Source organism: Uloborus diversus, chromosome 3 (genome assembly GCF_026930045.1).
Source record: "Uloborus diversus isolate 005 chromosome 3, Udiv.v.3.1, whole genome shotgun sequence".
Classification (NCBI taxonomy): domain Eukaryota; kingdom Metazoa; phylum Arthropoda; class Arachnida; order Araneae; family Uloboridae; genus Uloborus; species Uloborus diversus.
The window spans coordinates 192,515,870-192,536,341 of NC_072733.1; positions in this window are offsets into that span (position 1 = coordinate 192,515,870).

The window sequence follows — 20,472 nt, forward strand, 5'->3', positions numbered from 1 at the left end:
TTTTACATTTTTATGCATTATGTTTGTCTGTAATATGCAATGTGTTTTACTTCATTTAAACCAAAAATGATAAACTTGTTTCCAAACGGCGTTAAGTCTAAATTTTCAAAAACTGCTTTTTCGATGGAAAATGATAGTCAAACAATGTACTTACAATAAGAAGAATTTCTAAATCAAGTTTAGTCAAATTGAAAACAGAGGGTGAAACTCTTTTTTTTTTTTTTTTTCAAAACGAGTTAGTCACCCCAAAAACACACCAAGTCACACCAGTTTTGTACCAAAAGGAGATAAAGTAAGTTTAACCTAAGATAGAGATAACATTATTTGTCTCGGGTGGAGCGCATGGAAAAAAAAAATCTTCCATGCGCTACTTCTAAAATTAAACCTAAAAACAACACGGAACAAAAAAAAAATAAAACTAAATGTTTTGTTAACTTGTAGCTTTGGATTTTTTTATTATGTTTGTAATGATACAATTAACAAATAATAATAGCGATTATGAAATAAAATTTGTATACTAAGATTTCAGGTATTTGTTATGTATTCTGTGTTTACATGAAAAAAAAACTTACTTTCAAATGAAAGTAATACATTTCACACCGTTATTTGATTGTGCCAAACGAGTCTAAGTCATATTGTTCCCCCGTTCGAAAACGAATTTATCATTTTTCTTTTTTTTTTTATTTCGAAATTAACTATTATTTCCGGATTTTTTCAACCGTATACTTTAGCGATTGAAAAAATTCGTAATCATCATTCAAAAATTACTGGGAAAATCTATTACACAAAATTCAACAATACATTGTACATAATGAAATAGCGTTTTTCAAAAATTAAAAATGGCTTGAATTTCTAAAATCTTGAATTCAAATTATGTTGTTCTCATTCACGAATTACGATAGCTCCCTACACTCGTTGGGTTTCTTGTGTCTACTAATGGCTTTCATTACAACCATAATTTGCGTTTAAGACGTGAAAATTCAAATGAATGCCAGGAGTTAGATGCTAGATTTTATGTGCTGGATACTGTTTTCGTGAAAAAAGGATTGTGCAAATTCGAGAAGGTTGTTAATAAATAATTCGATTCCAAGGCACATGAACGCTTCATTATAAGTATAGAAAAATAAAATCAAAGGACTGACGACATTCAAAGGTCAAGTGAAAACAATAAGCAATTCGTGATTGCTCGAAAAAAAATTACTTTTAAATAAATAAAAAAAACGCCTTAAAAAAATACCCAGGAACTAAAAAGCAAAAAATAACTGTGTTTACACTTACATTCTATTTCCTACACAAACATAGAAATGAAATTTATTTTACAATTCAAGTACAAAAATCAACTAAACTAAACAATGAATTATAAAATAAACACTGATTTAAATTACTATACGATGAATTATTTTAAATACCTAACTAATTATATACGATCTCTTAATTTTTAATAACCTTTTGAAGTCAGGGCCTCCTATAAACAACTACATAACGTAACTAAAAACCCACCGAATCTTGAATTTAACACTAATTTAACTATACGCGAAATTAGTCTTTAAAACTAAACCTACTCAGTTACGTTAGGTAGTAATTTATAGGAGGCCTCGACTTCAAAAGGTTATTAAAAATTAAGAGATCGTATATAACTAGTTAGGTATTTAAAATAATTCATCGTATAGTAATTTAAATCAGTGTTTATTTTATAATTCGGTGTTTAGTTGATTTTTGTACTGGAATTGTAAAATGAATTTCATTTCTATGTTTGGGTAGGAAATAGAATGTAAGTGTAATCAAATATTTTTTTGCTTTTTAGTTCCTGGGTATTTTTTGAAGTCGGTTTTTTTTCAAGTAATTTATTTTTTGCTTTTTAGTGGTGTAAAAAACACGGCGAGCGTCTCGGAGATTTCCGACGACTGTGAAGAAAGGCTTTTTCAAATTCGAAACAATGTACAAAAAAAAATTGTCTTCATCATTAGTTACCTTTTTCAAAGTTTGCTTTCCGAAAGCAAATGCACGAGTCACTAAAAAAAAAAAATAAAAATAAAAAAAAAATAAAAAAAAAAAAAAAAACGAAATCACTAAGTTAAAAATTTGTAAAATTGTAAATTTTAGAAATGTAATATTGTAAATTGTAATTTATGTTTCGCAAAACGTGTCATGTAACTAGTGATAAAAGTCGCATGTTTCTTCACGTGGCCCCACTATAGATGAAGATTTAAAATTCCACTAGAATGAATTTTATGTTTGCTTCAGAGAATCCTTAATTCGAAATTTTCATTATCATTACTCTTAATAATATATATTTTTAGTACTTTCTTTAACTATAGGTAAAGAAAGTATAAACCTTTGTTTTATGGCCGTTGTTTATCAATGGGTTTTATATTTAATCGTTTGTGAGGGAAATTGCATGAAATTAATTGTTTTACCCTTAACTTTTCCCTAAAGAACAAATATGGTAAATCAAAGATTTGGAATCTAAGTTAGACCACTCCTAAACAAAACCACCACTAAACAAAAAAAGCATAAAAACCGGTTCACTAAGTGAGACGATATACAAAGTTAATAAAGTACAAATAGATTTAAATGTGAGCATCATATTTGAAGAGTTCCCTCAATTTCATCAAACCTGAACTTGATTAAACTGCCGAGGAACTATGTTGTTTCAAACAAAAAAAGACTTTTCCTTATCGGTACAGGCAGGGGCGTGCACAGAAATTTTGGAGCCCATCACAAATGACTTTTCCGGGCCCCTCTCCATATTGTTTACCCCGATATTTCACTGTTAGGTACAAAAATATTGGGCCCCCTCCAGGCTCGGGCCAACAGGTGTCGTTCCCCCCTCCCTGTGCACGCCCCTGGGTACAAGTGTCTTCCAGTATTTATGGAACATTGTACAAAGGAAAAACCAATCCGACGAGTTCAGAACCTCCTCCTTTTTTTGAAGCCTGTTAATTAATATAACCCTAATTTCAAATTGAACAGGCGGCATCGTGAAATAGTAAATCCAGAATATTGGTCAAACTTCAGAAATCATACACATTTATAATGTATATTATTCAAGAATATAAATTAAATCGTGGGAGAGGGGTGTTCTGTATTCAATTCCCCTCAATTGAACACTAAATATATTTAAAAATTGGAATATTAAATAAAGAACTTTATATTTTAGTGTCTATATAAGGTTATTTATTAGTAAATAAAATATTAAGGTAATTGATTCAACTATTAAAGTAGCAAAATATATTTAATTTACTTCTTTGCTACGCAGTAATAAATACATTAGTAACACCTATAGTAAAAAATTACCATGCGGCGCAGCGTTGAGAAAATTAATCATCCATGTGCCGTGAGAATTAAATATCGTTCAAGAAAAAGCCAAAAGCTTAGGTGTGAAAATACACCAATCACAGCAACATCACGTGACCATCATGACGTATGAAATTTAAAGTTTCTTGGATTTCTCCGGGACCCCTTATCAGATCCAGACCAAATTACAATGGGACCATCTGGGAAGTATACCCTTACAAACAAAAAAAAAAAAATTCAAATCGGTCCAGTAGTGTTGGAATAATTCGAAAACACATGAAAAGCCGCAATACGAAATCATAACCTCCTTTTTTGAAGTCCATTAAAAAAAAAAAAGCCGCTTAAATGCGCAGTAGGGCAATTCCATGAAACTGGCGACATCACAATTAAAAAACATCATTGCATCAGTAATTGTTTTTTTTTTCATATGAGGTAAAAAAGACTACATTTTAATAAAACTATGCGAAAAAAAGTTATAAACGCATTTTTTGTAAGTTTTATAGGCAAATTTTGACAACACTACTCAGTGCCCATGTGTCGTTGCATTAGCGATTCTAAAAGTTAATTTTTCTTTCACGTAGGAAATTATATTCTATGTCTACAATCTTATTTTTTATTGCAGTGTGGTTCATCTTAGAAGATATTACACCAACAAAGAAACTTTTATCTGTTATAATTGTCTTGTAAACATTTTTTTTTAACTAGGACTCATATTAATGTAACATCAGTCACAAAATTGTATAAAAGTTTGTACTGCTTAAACAAAAACAAACCCAAGTTCTTAAAAAGTCATATTCTCATCATTTATAATTATATCTTTAATATACATCATTTAAATATTTAGATTCAGTTGAACTTTAGCACTTAAAACTTTTTAAATATATACCATTAGTCACTGTAACATCAGTCACATTTCACTTTTTGTTAATGTATACATTAAACAAATTGCACAAACGACAGTGACTGCTGCAGAAAGGCAAAAAAAAAGGGAGGCAAGATAAATTAAAACAAAAAGGAAAATATGAAGATTACAAAATGAAAAACAAAGTAGAAGCCAAAAAGAGCAGAGGATAAAAAATAAATAATATAATTTAAAAAAAACCTATCATAATAATTATCTTTCAGTTCGGAATAAAACTAAAAAGAGAAGTTAAGAGAAGAAGTAGAATAAGAATAGAAAAAATTAAAGCATTGAAGTTCCAGGTTTCAATTAGCAGCTGCATTACCCCTCTTTAAAATAATGAAGCCTTGGGAAAATCTGTAAGTCATTCAAAGCGCTCCTTGTCAAATCTTCACAAAAGAAAACAGCAGTTGTAAAAAAAAAAAAATTCAACATTAAATTAGTCAAACATATACTCCTAGTTCTCCATGTATTACATCTAAATAAAAGTGCTACATCATCGATACAGAAATATTTCTAAATGTCACAGCTTCATGCAAAATTTCAGAGAAATCACCACCTGACTTGCACACACACAATCATGTTATAAAGAGTTATATTTGAGTAATATTTTTTTCTAATTCAAAAGCTTCTAAATGCAGGTGTTTAGCAGCACCACGTTTTTACAGCAAAGAACTGAATCACTTCCAGCAGAACATGTCCCAAAATTGTTGCTGCAACTGGAGAAAGGGCTCTTGCAGAATATGACAAACAGTTCTATCACGAGAAGTTAGAGGCGTTGAAAACTAGGAATATTTAGTAAGTGTCAAGACTCAAATAGAAAAAAAATTGGAAATAGCCTTACAATGTGGATGAAATTTGTTATTTACATAAGAAAATAATAGACAACTTAGAGCACTAAAGGTAGTAAATGCAAGAGGCCTTTTTATTTCGTGAAGTTCATTAAAAATGTAACTTTTAAAACTTCATAAATGTAATTTTCTTGTAAGTTATATACATTTTAAAAATTTTAAACAAAACATATGCTAATTTTATTATTATGCGTACGGCTGTCGCGCATCATACTGCGTCTACAGCAGAAATTCGACCTGCAGTTGGCACCACACTGACACAACATACTGTTAAAAATCGGTTACTTCACGGGAAGCGCTGAGCCAGGCGTCCTGCAGCGTGTATTCCACTGACGCCAAGACATTGCCGTTTGCGGCGCCAGAGGTGTCAAGACAGAGCTCATTGGGAGACGGAATAAAGATCCACTGTGTTTTCTGATAAAAGCAGATTCTGCCTTGAGGCCACAAATGGCAGTGTGTTGGTCAGAAGGAAGCCTGCAACCAAACTGTCTGTGACCTAGACTCACTAGACATATACCTGCAGTTTTGACCTAAAGAGCGATTTCTTATGTCAGCGGGAGCACTTTCCTGGTTATTCCGAACACACTGACTGCAAATTTGTGCTTCTGCCTGGTATTTCAATCTGTAGTATTGCCGTTTAGGGACCGCACTCAATTAGGAGTTTACCAACAGGATAACGCTCATTCTCACACCGCTGTTTCAACGTAACGTACTCTACAGAGTGTTGAAATGTTACCTTGGCGTGCATGATCGCCAGATCTGTCTCCAACTGAGAACTTACGGAATATCATTGGGCGACCACTCCAGCATCATCCACAGTCAGCACCGATCGTCCCAGTAGTGACATAACAAGTGCAACAAGCAAGGAACTCCATATTACTAAGTGACATTCGGCACCTGTATGACACAATGTATGCACGCTTGCAGGTTTGTATTTAAAAATTGTGGACGGCTATCAATGTAACAGCACTTCACATTTGAAATGAATTTTCTTGAGCTTAAATTAATCTAGCATCTTGAAAATTTAATCAATTAAACCTGTTAACTAGGCAGATGCATTGTTCAAGTTTCATTACTCTACAATATTTGTTTATTGTTTTTTTTTTTTTTCACGACACCAACCACCTCAACCACGAGGCCTCACACGTGGGGCTGTAACATATGCTTATTAAAAAAGCATACATTACAGAAATACTTAATAAAAGACAGGATAAACCGATTTTTTCGGAAAAAAAAAACACATTGAGAGTATCCTGTGTATTTTTCGCAAAAAGCGGTGAAAAAAATCTTGAAAAGATGCCTTACATATGAGGCAGTGAGAAGCAAAGGGATGCAAATGGGCTTTTCAAAGGTTTAAGCGAAACGCGTTTAAGTTCAGACCCTAGGTAGACTTTCATTGGAATTTTATTTCTAAATCATGCCGTATTGCAGCACCTTCCAGGTCTAATAGCATCATCTCTTGCCCTAAAACAGAGGAGAGGTTCTTCTACAATTTGTACAGGCTATCTCTAAATTTTCATCCCTTACTTACATCCCTTTGCTTCTCACTGCTTTATATGAATTTTGATGAAGAATTGACAAGTTATGGCTCTCTCACAAAAAAATACTTTTGAGGAATTATATACACGATGATGCCTAATTTTTTGTAGTTTTAAGAAATACTACACTGTTAAAAATTCAGGAAGATTTTCTGGTAATTGTTACTGTAAAATGGCGGACTTAACGCTTCGCTGATTTTTACGGTAATTTATACCGGAAAAATAAGCGATCCCAGCTCCAATTGTTTGCTGTGGCCTACCGAGGAAACCGTAAAATTTTACAGTAATATTTGATTTTTACGGTAATAGTTACTGGCAACATGGATGCCAGTAACAATTACCGTAAATTTTCCGGAAAATGTTTAACAGTGTAGCTGTATTCTCACGACTGTACTCTTGCTACACGGTTTAAAAAGAAAGTATTTTTATTATTAGAAGATTATTTTTTTTATTATTAAAAGAAAGTATTTTTACGATTGTAAATTTCTCTTCCCACTGCAAAGTTCAAAAATAAGTCTTCATCGTTAGTTGAAATATGCGCAACTAATTTTATCTATGTTCCAAGCGTAAACCATGCAGAGTAGTAAAAAATTCTGACATAGTGACTGTCAAAACCTCCCTCTTTAAAAAAAAGCATCTCATTTAAATACATTTTAGAATCATTCAAAAGCACCGTAACTAAGCGTTCAAATTTAAATAATAAAATAATAACTAGCAACTATCCAATCCAAAAGAAATTACGAAAAATATTTCGAAAAAATATCGTTATGTTGAGAGTTATCGTCAATAAATATTGATAAATTAATAATAAATAACACAGAGCAAAAAAAAAAAAAAAAATACCGAGCTGATGTGTGCATCACATGACTTCCTTTTACGCCAATTTAATGATAATAGTTCGTTGGAGTAAGCAAGGAAGCACTGTAAATATTTTCACTCTCAGTTTGTTGCGAACCTATGGAAAAAAACGTTACACAGATTTATTTTCCCATTATTGGCTATTTTAATGTGATTCAATGGTTAACTGTCTAAATATCGCCAATAGAGGCCAAATTGAAACCAGATTTTAAAACTAAAAAAAATCAGCCAAATTTTTCGCCAAGTTGGCGAAAAAACTTTTCAACCAAAAGCTTGGTTATATATATCACCAAGTGTCCGCCAAATTATAACACCACGAGTTTCCATCGAAATTAACAATGATTCCCCCCCAAAAAGGTGTAAAAGGAACATCCGAACCATTGAAAAGAGATAAAATGGAGGGAGTGAAGACTTTCATTCGTGAAACAAAGACACCAAGTCACGTGAAGAATTTTAAAGCGAAGCATTGGAAGAAATCAGGTTTCTTTCGCTAGTTTCAGGCAAAACGTGTCAACCATTCGTCGTTGTTAAGTCACGTGACTTGAGATCTTTGTCCAGACTTTTGCTAAGCCAATGATTGGATTTGCTCCCTCCATTTATAATTCCTGCTCTAAGATCGGAACTATCTATCCGAATATTTGGAACATCCGAATACAGCCAAAAGTGGAAGTGCACAACTGGACCCCACTAGGAGTCTACATACCAAATTCCAACTTTCTACGACATACCGTTTTTGAGTTATGCGAGATACATACATACGTACATTCGGACGACACGAGAAAACTCGTTGTAATTAACTCGGGGGTCGTCAAAATGGATAGTTCGGGCGTCCATTTGTTCTTAGGTATATCGCCGCTTCAGAGCAACACTAAGACATCTAAACCCAGCAATAACGCTAAGATATTCTACTGTTGCTCTGAGGCGACGATAGATGCACGCGTAGTCGGGTCGAAAAAAAAAAACTCAACATTCATTCGGGGGTAAGCCAAATGGAAATTGAGGTCGATTTTTGAGTGAAATTTTTTTCGCGAATACAATACTTGCTTTACTATGTTAAAGGAAGTAATAATATAAAAAATTAACACTTTTTTATAGATACGAAAAAAGCAGACGATAAAATTTAATTGAAGCGAGTAACTTCACTAGCCACAATCTGAAAGATCACGTGGCTCGCTATAGACCAATCACACTTCACGACAGGAATTAATCAAGTTGTCATTTTATTAGACAGTACCAATCACTTCCGCTAAAAATCAAATGCTAGTGCTGTAGCACTTGTATTTTTCATTTAAAATGAATTCCTTCTTTCAAGTAGTTTGAAGGTGAACTTGAACTGCGATTGCCACAAAATAATTTTTTTTTCGCCCATTTGAGTTAAATTAATGAAAAATGCCGTTTTCCCCTTCCCGTTTAATAACACAAAACTGCGGTTGAATGCTGTGTCTTTCACTTTCTCCTGTATTTCCATCACAAAAATAAGGTTGCCCATAAATATAAAAGCATACCATCTGATGGCTATATAGACCGCTGGTATTGCATTCTGCTATGGAAGGCCATCGATAGGGAATCTTAAAACATTTTTACCGCTAAAATCGCGATCTCCGGAAAATATAAAGTTATTGACGCATTACAAACATTATAATTTGTTAGATTCACACTACACTTGATGCTTTTTGTAAAAAACTTCATTATTGTTTGCGCTAGTTATTGTTTTTCGTTTAAATGGCAACGCTAAAAGAAAGTAAATAGAAACGTTAGAATATATTAATGAAAGTTGAATGTTGTTTCCTCTCCCGCTGTTAGCATATACTATATTTGTATACTTTATGTAAACATGTACTTTAAATACTTCATTTATAAAATAAAGAATTTGATTTTATTTTCTCGAGGCCAGTAAAATACTTATTTTAAATTCCTTATTAGTGGAATGAAAGAAACAATGGTAAATGCAAATTCGTTTTATTTTAAAGTAGTGGCAAACGCACGGTCTTTTGGTTCGTCTGTATATTTACAAATAATGTATGATGAATTCCTCGCCAATTGGTTTGCCCATGTTACGGTTCACCGTTATGATACCTTGGTAATTTTCTCGTCCATCGCATGATAATTTTGCTCGGGAAAATGCTCTTAAAATTGGGATAAAACGAGCTGATGTGTGCATCACATGACTTCCTTTTACACCAATTTAATGCTATTTCCCTATTATTGCAATTTTAATGGGATTCTCTCTCTAACTCTTTAAATATCACTAGCAATGGTAACATTGAAAGCAGATTAAAAAAAAAAAAAAAAAAAAAATCGCCAAATTTTTCGCCAAGTTGGCGACAAAACTTGGCAACCAAAAGACTGGCGATATATCGCCAAGTGACCGCCAAATTATAACACCACTTGAGTTTGCATCGAAATTAACAATGATTTCCCCCCAAAAAGGTGCAAAAGACCCCTTTAGAAACACCCGAATGCAACCAAAATAGGAGGTGCACAACTAGACCCCACTACGAGTCTATGTACCAAATTTCAACTTTCTAGGACATACCATTTTTGAGTTATGCGAGATACATACGCACATACGCACATACGCACATACACACATACGCACATACATACAGACGTCACGAGAAAAGTCGTTGTAATTACCTCGGTGATGGTCAAAATGGATATTTCGCGTGTCTATACATTCTTAGGCACTTTTCCGCATGTGGTCGAATCGAAAAAAAAAACTCAACATTCATTTGGGGGTGAGCAAAATGGAAATTAAGGGCGATTTTTGAGTGAAAATTTTTTCGCGAATACAATACTTCCTTTTTTGTAAAAGGAAGTAAAAAGGACAAAATCGAATTTTCGAAAAATCACTTCGTGGTGCACCCCCCCCCCCCCCTCCCCATGCTACAAACTAATTCTGTGCCAAATTTCATGAAAATAGGCCAAACGGTTTAGGCGCTATGCGCGTCACAGAGATTCTGACAGACAGAGATGCTGAAGACAGAGAGACTTTCAGCTTTGTTATTAGTATGATAATAATAATAATAAAGACTATCAGAAATTTCGATTGAATTATTTTATTTTATGGGAAGATGACATTATTTCAAACTTTGACTTATTAATAATTCTAGAAGCGGAATTTCATTGCGTGATTCAGCTATGCTTTGTTTTTTTTTTTTTTTTTTTTAAATATCGTTATTCTCGCCAAAAAAATCCTTAACATTTTAAACAATTTATGTTTTGTCTTTACTGAGTTTCGATTTTAAAATCATGCGTTAGTGGAAGGAAGAGAAGAGGAGAATAATAGTATCAATGTACAGACTGATTCGAAATTGTATCAGTTTTCTATTTGAAGCGTCAAGATTTTGTTTAGAAAATAAAAGAACAATTCCATAAGACACAAGAGAGACTTTTTTTACCAACAAAAATCCTCGAGTTAGGAAATATTTCGTGTTGAATCCTATAGATGGCGACAGGTATAAATTTAGCGATTTTTCCAAGGAGGATGCATGGAATTGAATTTTTTTATTCGTACTTCCTTGATTGATCCCATCGTTGCTTTTGACCCTCTTCCTATTAAAATAACGAAAAAATAAAATGTTAATTTATATTAAAAAAAAAGTGATATAAATGAATGAAATCATAAATGAAGAAAAATCTGTCGTAGAAGAACATTGAGATTTGAAACATTAAACAGTAATATCAAATATTTAATTTTATTACGATTCCTAAGTAAAATAGTTCAAAAATGCTCGTCAGTGAATCCGTTATTCCCTTTAAAGTAATTTTTGAAGCACTTACCCAAAATCGAATTAAAAACTTATTTCTTTCTTTCATTTTATTTTTTTTCTCCCAGTTTATTATTTTATAGAGCTTCATTCATATATAAGAGCTGGAACTAGGAATTATCCAAGGTGGGGCAAAACTTCAAAATACCGCCCCCCCCCCTAACACACACATCCATCTTGCTTTAAATATTTCTATCGAGTTGCATTTCCTATTTCTAATAAATTTCAAAGGGCGATATAGTTTGATTAAAATTAATTTTTACTAAAAATGTTAATACGAACAATTTTTTGTTGAAATGGATATATACCGTAACTGCTTTTTCGCTGCAAGGAAAAGGCCGCAGTCAAAATCACAGCGTGTATTGAATAAGGAATACAAGTAGTTACTGAAAGGGAAATGCTAGAATTTAAAGGGATGCTTACGGGGGTTTCATGGCACGACCATGGAACTTGAAATTTTCAGGGGAGTTAACTCTACAGGGTTTTTATCATATTCTGGGGACTCGTTCTTGGGTGTTGCTCTGTAGAATTTGAAAGGGAGCACAGGGCTGTCGCTAGGTTAAAAAACTGGGCAGAGGGTGGGGGGGAGGGTACACATTTTTCGGGCACTCTTAATTGTTTCAAACGCATGTTTCAATATGCACAAAGAGAAAGAGAGAGAAGATTTAGCTTCTGGTTAAGCAGGGAGTCATATTACTTGACTTTAGTACCTGTGTAAGTTGACCACTTGCGGAGCATTACTTTAGTGGTCAACTTAAACAGGTGATCAACTTATTGAGATTGAATTATATGATAAGTGTAATTCTGTGCCTGAAAATAGCGATCAACTTAGACAGGTGGTCAACTTACAAGGGTGGTCAACTTTACAGGTTTTACTGTACAAACAAACACAACTGTACGTTATATTCAATTATGTTCAGGAATAGGCGGCCGGGGAAAAGTTTCAAGATTGTAATTCGAAAAAGTTTTAGGTGATCTGTTGTGATGTTAATGGAGGAAGCGATTCGGGGTTCATCTCCCGATAATTTTTCGAAATGTTAACTTCAAGTACGCAATGCTGAAGTATTTCCGACTGTGAGAAGGAAAGAAGGGGGTCCTTGGGCTCTCCCCCGGAATTTGTTTTAAATTTTAGTTAGAAAAAAAAAACAGATTTAAACTATCTACAGTGATGTTAAGGAAAAAAGAGATTCGCAGGATATCCCTAGAATTTTTTTGAAATTGAAGACTTAAAAATACGATTTTCGCTATCTTTGTTAAAAGTTAGTGCACCATCAGTTTCTTGAAGTTAATGCTCCGAAAGCGTAATTTAAGTCAACCTTCGATGACAGGGAGGGGAGTTTTCAAGGGACTCGCGCACAGAAATGTTTCGTAATTGAAGTACTGAAAACGATATTAAAGACGTTTTATGATGATGTTGGTGAGAGGGGGGGGGGCACTCTTCGAGAAAAAATTTCGATATTATAGGAAACGCTGTTTTAGAAGATTTTTTGAAACGTTAATGGGAGTTGAGTTCGGAGGCTTCTCCTGGGAAACAGAATTGAAATTCCATTAAAGCAATCGTAGGTGATCTTCAATAACGTTATATGGGGATGGGTTTGGGGAGTCTCCTTCTTAAGGATTTCGGGATTGATGAACTAAGAATGAAGTTTTAGAGGATCTTCGGAGATATTAGGAGGAGGACAGATTCAGGGGACCTTCCGAAGTTTTTTTTTTTTTAAATTAAAGTCCAAAAGACAAACTTTATTCGATCTTGAATGATAGGGATGGGAGGGCATTTCTCAGGGGTTTTGATGCGAGCACTCTATTAAGAGTTTTTCGAAATTGCAGTCCCAGATCTTCATATGTAGGTCATTTTTAATAACGTTAGAACCAAGGATGGGTTTCGAGAATATTTCTTTTTCTTCTTCCCTTAAAACCTAAGTTTCAAAACTCACTTCCAAGTTACATTCAAACAATTAGAACTTCTAGTGTAAGTAGAACCCGAAAAAAATGGTAGCAGATTTTTGAAGTAACCCGACCCGAAAGGTAACCCGAAAAAAAAATGAAAGTAGATTTTTGAAGTCGCACACCCTCTTATATTTTCCTTTTTATGCCAAAACAATTGTAAAAAAAAGTTTCATATGATGAATGGGGCGGGGGCGTCTTTTTATTGCAAAGTAATTAGCTAACTTAGTTTCTTTAAGGTGCTGGTCAATCAAGATGTCATGATAATGATCTACAAAACATAACCCAACATTCAAAAGCAGAAAAAAAATATTTCCTGCACTAATTTTATTGGTTAGGATTCACTAACGTATAGGGAAGCCCATAAAAACCTGCACACAGACGCACGAGTCCCTCCCTACCTTGACATCGTAAAATGTGCCGCACCTTAAAATATGCCGCCACAGGTGGTAGCACGATGTCTTCTCCAGAAGCCAGTTGATCAACGAGAAAACAATCAATATTTTGTGGATTTTCCTTGTGACTAGTGCATGTGTTCCAGTTCAGTCCTACCGAAAGTGCTTACTAATCCCTCTCCGTACTACCTAAAAACGCCTATGTAGAGAGTCGCTTGCTGAGGAGGGGGAGATTTTAAATTGTCTATCACTTCGTATCTGGTTTATTCATGCTTGGGAGGGAGAGGGGGGAGGTTCCACAGTATTTTATCCAAAACAACTAAAATATAGAGATTTGGCCAAGGATCTCCCCGAACTTTTTCCGTTGAAAGAGGCATTTTAAATTTTTGTTTAATAACTTCAATTTTTTTGTAATTTCGGTGGAATTTTTTGAAATCAACTCCCCCTAACATCATTGAAGTCGTCTAAAATTGAGCCTTTTGAAGAAACATTACCAGAGGAAAGTCACTGAACCCATTACTTGGACTAACACAAACTGATATATCAACAATCACGTCTTTAAAACTCTAATTTTGAAAATGCCCGGAGGGCGGCCTACACTACAATTGCATTTCAGCACTTCAATTCGGAAAAAATGCAGAGCTTGATCGCCCCTCTCTTGTTATCCGTCTCTGTACGCCGTCCCGTTTTACTAGTAAAATATGCAGCTGTTTTTGAAAATAAATGACTCTATAAGTCAATTTCATTACTCAGCAAAATAAACGTGAAAGCATGGAATCCCACCTACACAATTTTTATCTTATCTGTTGAGTTAAATTTTCTTAGAAAAGAAAGTAATGCAAAAGTCAATTTTTGTTTCTATATTCATATTTTTAATATTTAATCCTTAGAGTAGTTTCCAGAATTTCTTAGAATAAACCTCGTTTTCCTGCCGGAGACACCACTCGCATTTGCCACTCCCTTAAAGTTGCCCCCCGGCTTGCCCTCCCCCCCCCCCCCCGTAGATCCGGCTCTGTTTTGAACCACCCTGTTTAAAATACCAGGGAGGATCACGTGTCAGTGTAAGTTTAGTGAACGTAATTGCAAGAAATCTGAGGTTGTTATTATGACTGTTTCTCTTAATGGCAGACAACCAACATAAGGTTTGCAAATATAAATCGACCACTAATAAAAGAGAAGCAATCAGAAGGAAAAAAAATACTTTTTGACTAATGCGGATTTTTCCTGAAGAACAGATCAACAGTATGAGCTGCAGAAAAAGAAAGATTTACTTTCGGCAAGTAGTTTGAAAAATGTGAAGAATTTTTGAACCAGGCATTTAAATTTAGAATCACTGAGAAATGCAATTACTTACTCCGTATTTTTAAGCATATTTAATTTGATTTTTTTTTTTTGTGTTTGTGTGTGGGGGAGGGGGGATATTATTTATCATTACTTCCCATACCATCCTTTTTCGATTAAAATTTATCTTTTTTTCCCACACAACTACAGAACTGAAAATATTTTTTAAAGCCAAGGGAAAAAGAAATCAGATTCAAATGTGAAGTAACTGTCTAATGGAAGACCTTGTAACAAAGAAGAGACCAACTTCACTTTTGGAAAATTTTCAAAAGTCATGAAAATTCATTTTTAAATATTTTGTCTCAACATTTAATAAGTTAGAATTTGCCTCTGTAAAACGAATTTCAGTGATATCTTAATAAAATAGAATGTTATCTATGTGTCTCTAATTGTTACACTGTTAAAAATACAGGTGACTTTTATGGTAAATATTACTGTAAAATGTAGTATTTATAGAGCATAAAAATTACAGTGAATTGTACCGAGAGAAATAAACGATTGCGTCGACAATTGATATACCACGTGACTTACAGTTCGAAGCAGATAATACCGTATTTCCCCTCACTCAATGTGCCCGAACTCGTATGGTGGGCAGCAAAGCCACGAGCCAATCCGAAAGTCCCGAGATCAAACCAGCGGCTTTAATTTTGCGTTTTTTAACTCTCGTTAATTCCACCGTGAAATTTTACAGTAAAATAGGATTTTACGGTTAAAGTTACTGGCAACATGAATGCCAGTAACTTTTACCATAAAATTTACTGGCATTTTTTAACAGTATACGTATTGGAGCTTACCCCTTTTATCACCAAACATATATAGTAAAATCACCAAAATTTTGACATTTCAATAACAATCGAAATATTATTTTATTCTTATAAGAAAACAATGATCTTGTGACAAACACTTTAGCTTTAAAGCAATACACCAAAATAGGTGATGATTTTCGTCGGTTTCTCATGAAACATAGCCTTTTACGATGAATTTTATGTGAAACATAGCCCTCTTTTTAAAAAATATCTTATGGAACATTTTATGGGGATGTCTCTTGTCTTGTACGTAATGAAAGATAATATACAGTGGACTCTCTCTATCTGAACACTCTCTAATGTGAACACCCCGATATTCTGAACATATTTTGATGGTCCCGGCGAAACTCCATAGACTTAATATAGGCTGACCTCTGTATACTCTGAACATCCCATTATTATGAACGCTATTTTCAATCCCCTTCAACTTTTACCTCTCTATATACTGAAGATGTTCACAATCGGTACTCGAGAATTCCTATGAATCAAATTGGAAAGTCCAAAATACATTCACGTTTTTATCACTGACTGAATGGCAATAAAGAGAAAATGGATAGAGGATGAAAAATTATTTCCCTGGATAGTACTGCATCACACGAATCACTCAGCTGAGAAGACTGAAGTCTCTGCCACTGAACTATATTTCAAGAATCCAACCATTGTATAGTAAAACCTGTAAAGTTGACCACCCTTGTAAGTTGACCATCTGTCTATGTTGACCGCTTTTGTCAGGAACGGAATTAGTCCTATCTTATATAATGAAGGAAAACCTCTGTAACTTGACCAGCTCTCTATCTTGACCACCTGTCTATCTTGACCACTAATGTTCGCCAAATTTGGTTAGGAGTATTGTAAAAAACCCTTTGTAAGTTGACCACTTGGTTTATTTTTATTTTTTTTTAATTTTCTTCAGCAAATAGTTTTATTTGATTATTTATTTTGTTTTTTATTATTACTATTATTTTTCATAGCTTTCCAAGAATGTTTTTAATGCTTTGATAACGGAACAGCATTTTACTAACTAAACAGCAGCATAAAGATTAACGCTGCTTTTTATTCTCCAAACTTGTTTTTCATTTGTTGTTCTTTTTGAGATAGCTTTTTGCACTCTGTTCAATGAAAATAGGTGTCGGTAGTAAAGTTTAAAGTCTTTTCTTTCAGTTGCAATTGTTGTGAAAACACAGGAACTGTGCTAAAAAGAGAAGGCCCGGATCTATACATTTTGATTCTCCTGCAACAAAATATGTAGGGCCCATACCTACAGGCCAGCAGTGTCTCTTAGTAAAGTGAAGAAGTCTTAGTACTAGTTTTTTTTTTCTATTTTTTTCTTCAATTTCTAGGGCCGTTAGCCCCTTTAAGGACGCGGGCCTCTCGCACTGCGGGTACGCAGATCTGGGCTTGCTAATGAGTAAAGTTACATGTTTCTGGTGCAAGGGATTAAGAGATAGGACATTTTGATTTTGCCTTTATGAACTGGGAGAGTCGAGCTTGTTGCTCTTTTTGCTATAAGTTTTACATAAAAAGAGTTCAAAAAGAAAATTAGCTGAACTTGAGATTAATAAAAAGTATGAAAATATTAAAATTAACTGAAAATGGAAAAAGCCAGAGAATATTAGCAGGCATATAAGGAATTTCAAAAACTAAAGTGTCTAATATAGTTAAAAACAAGGAAAAACTAACAAAATTATTTGAATAGTATTTTCAATTATTGTTTCACTTTCAATAATATTAAACAATGAAAATGAGTTGAACAGAAAGAGTAAGGGTGAATTCCTCAAAAAATGAATACATAGTGCAAGAAATGACAAAAAATAAAAAAAAAGTATTACCGCCCTTTATAAGTTGAGCACCTGTCTAAGTTGACCGCCAAAGTACTGCACCGCGAGTGGTCAACTTACACAGGTTTCACTGTATCAAGTTGTTTTCAAGTTCTTTAAAGTATGATTACCTTTAAGCAAAATGCGGCTCAGAAGCACCCGTAAACAATTTCACTTGGATGATAGCACATACTTCGCTCGAGGATACACAGTGCGAAAAACAGATTAAAACTAACATTTTTTTTTCCAGGTATTGTGCCAATAGCTGTATTGTAATAAAATATTGTTGAATGTTATGCTTAACTTTTTAATCTAAAAAATAAATAAATAAATAAATGCTATGCTTTAGGCCCTACCTACCGAGTTGAATTAGATACTGCACTAAACACCTATCCAAAATTCAACAGCTCTACCTCAGTTACTGGTATAGCTCATTGAGCAAAGTACTGAACATAGTCTACTAACGCAATAGAATACATACATGCATTATCCAGTCTCCCTCTATAATGAACACCCCCCATAATATGAACACTTTTGTTCGGTTCCATGAGTGTTCAGAATAGATAGAGTACACAAGAATAGAAGAACTGATAGAAAACACAAAAACAACAAAAAGGGGTGATTTTCTCTTCTTGCAATTATCTGGAATACATCACTCATCAGTACAAAGGAGAAATCTGGTTTTAAAAAGTTCTTTTCTGGAAAGTAATTCTGCGTTTGTATGCACCATGCGTTTGCGCACCTGATCCAAATTTGATAAACTGATCAGGTAAAGATTAGTAATAAATGACAACATAAATTCTTCGTTGGAGAAGAAAATTCTGAAATTTAGTGTTCCGCCTCAGGTACTAAATAAAAGTTTCAAGGTCAAAAATTTCTTAAGGGTAAGCATGTATTCATTGCACCGTTGAGAACAAAAGAAATCTATTTCAATGAAATACTCACACCATTTTTGCTCTCAACGGCGCGTATATCTGCTGTAACTAATTTGCTTAAACTTTCATTTAAGAAAACTTATGTTTCTAAAAATGGTGTAAGTGTTTCATTGACTTACACACAATTTTTGCTCTCAACGGCAACTTAAATATAAGCGAAGGAATTGTTAGTATGCATTATATCCTACTTTTTAACTTATTATTTGCTTTTAAAAAATAATCGAATCATTTCTAAAAAGAACTAGGTTGAAAAGTTAATTTTTTTCTTGAACCCAGTTAATAAAAAGTTGGAGAAGGTGGAGCAAAGTGCAATAGTTAAGATAATTTATTTTTTTTTTTTCAAAATGAACAGATTGGAAATTAATGTTACATGAAGAAAGAAGTAAGTATTTTGTTATTAAATGTGCTTTGAAGCATTATTTTTAATTTGGCAGTAAATTTGTAAAATTTAAAAAAAGTAGAAAATGTTTCATGGGGAATATTTTTCCAATGAAATAGTTTCTATTTGATAATAAAATGCATTAAAAAAATAAATGAGTAAATATAATAATGAATGAAGAAATTAATAGATAAAATGATGCAATAAACGAACAAATGAACAAAACAATTAGTCATATATGAGAAAAAATAAATGAGTGAATAAAAAGTATCAATTCTTGAAAATTGCTTGCATTATCATATGCTCTGATCTTCAAGAGATAGGTTTTTCCTGACTGCAATAGAATATATTTGGTTCAACATGGTTAAAATGTTATCAGATAGGTGCCGCTAAAAATCAAGTAAATATTTTACTATTTACTTTGTTACTCTATTTCACTTTGCTTCATATGCCCCAATATTACCGCTTTGAAAATTTTAACGAAAGCGAAACAAAAACGTTTTAAAGAACGTAATAATAAATCCGTCGTTAAAATAAATTTGCATTTTAAAAATTAGAGATTATTCTTCTGAATGAAAAAAACAATCCCTGTCATTCCACCCATTTCTACCCCCAAATTAAAATATTTCTTCCTCCAAAACTTTAGTTAAAAAATTTATCCTTTTGATTTCATGAGGAAAAAACCAAATTTAACATGAGGGAGCAACTCTTAGGAAGGCAAATACTAACATTTATAAAAATAGAAGCATTGGTTTTCTTTATTAGTTTAACGTTTGAATTCCGCGTTTCTTGCATTTATTCAGGGTGGTCCAAAAAACTGTAAAATTAGTCGAAACTCAAAAGTGAAAAACGACTAAAGATCGTAAAAAATGAGGGGATGAAGGAAAGAAAGAAAAAAAAGCTAGAACTTTTACGTTTCAGGAAGAATAGCGTTTTTGGCCAATATAGGCACATTGTTATTTACGTTATCTGACTTAGCAAAGCCAAACACGGTTTGTAAACAGCTTCTGCAATTAGGTCATGAGCATCACGATGTTTTTTGACGTTCTCGGGAGTGCTAAATCAACTTTAGCTACCAGTGCGAAGGTAATCTCAAGTTAAATGAGTAGAAATCCGCCTTCAGCTTATATATGGCTATTCAAGATTGATAAGCCCAAAACTGCAGTCGCTGGATGTCGTAACCGGGCTTTTGGTATGTGCTTGTAATTCTACCTTAGCTCCGACTCTGGAGCTATAACTTACAACTTATGTTATTTGGAGTTATATAGACTAAAGATGTTGTACTTATGTAGATAAAGACGAAGATAGCACATATGCAAATAAAAATGTTAAAAAAAACTCGCTTATCAGAGTTTGTCGTAAAGAAAACGAAAAGCAAAAACAAACATCTATAATTCTATTTATCACAAAACAAAAAGGCAAACTAACTGTTAATTATGTAGTAGTAAATCTAGAACCACCTTGAAATTTTTCGCTTTTTAATAATTGATCTGTTTATTTATTTTTTTATTTTTTTTTGTATTTTTATCTTGATACTCAATTTTACATTTAATATCAATTTTCATCAAAATATGCTTTCATTCGATTATCCGGAACACTCGTTTATCCGGGTCAAAGCAAATCCTAACCATGTCAGTTAA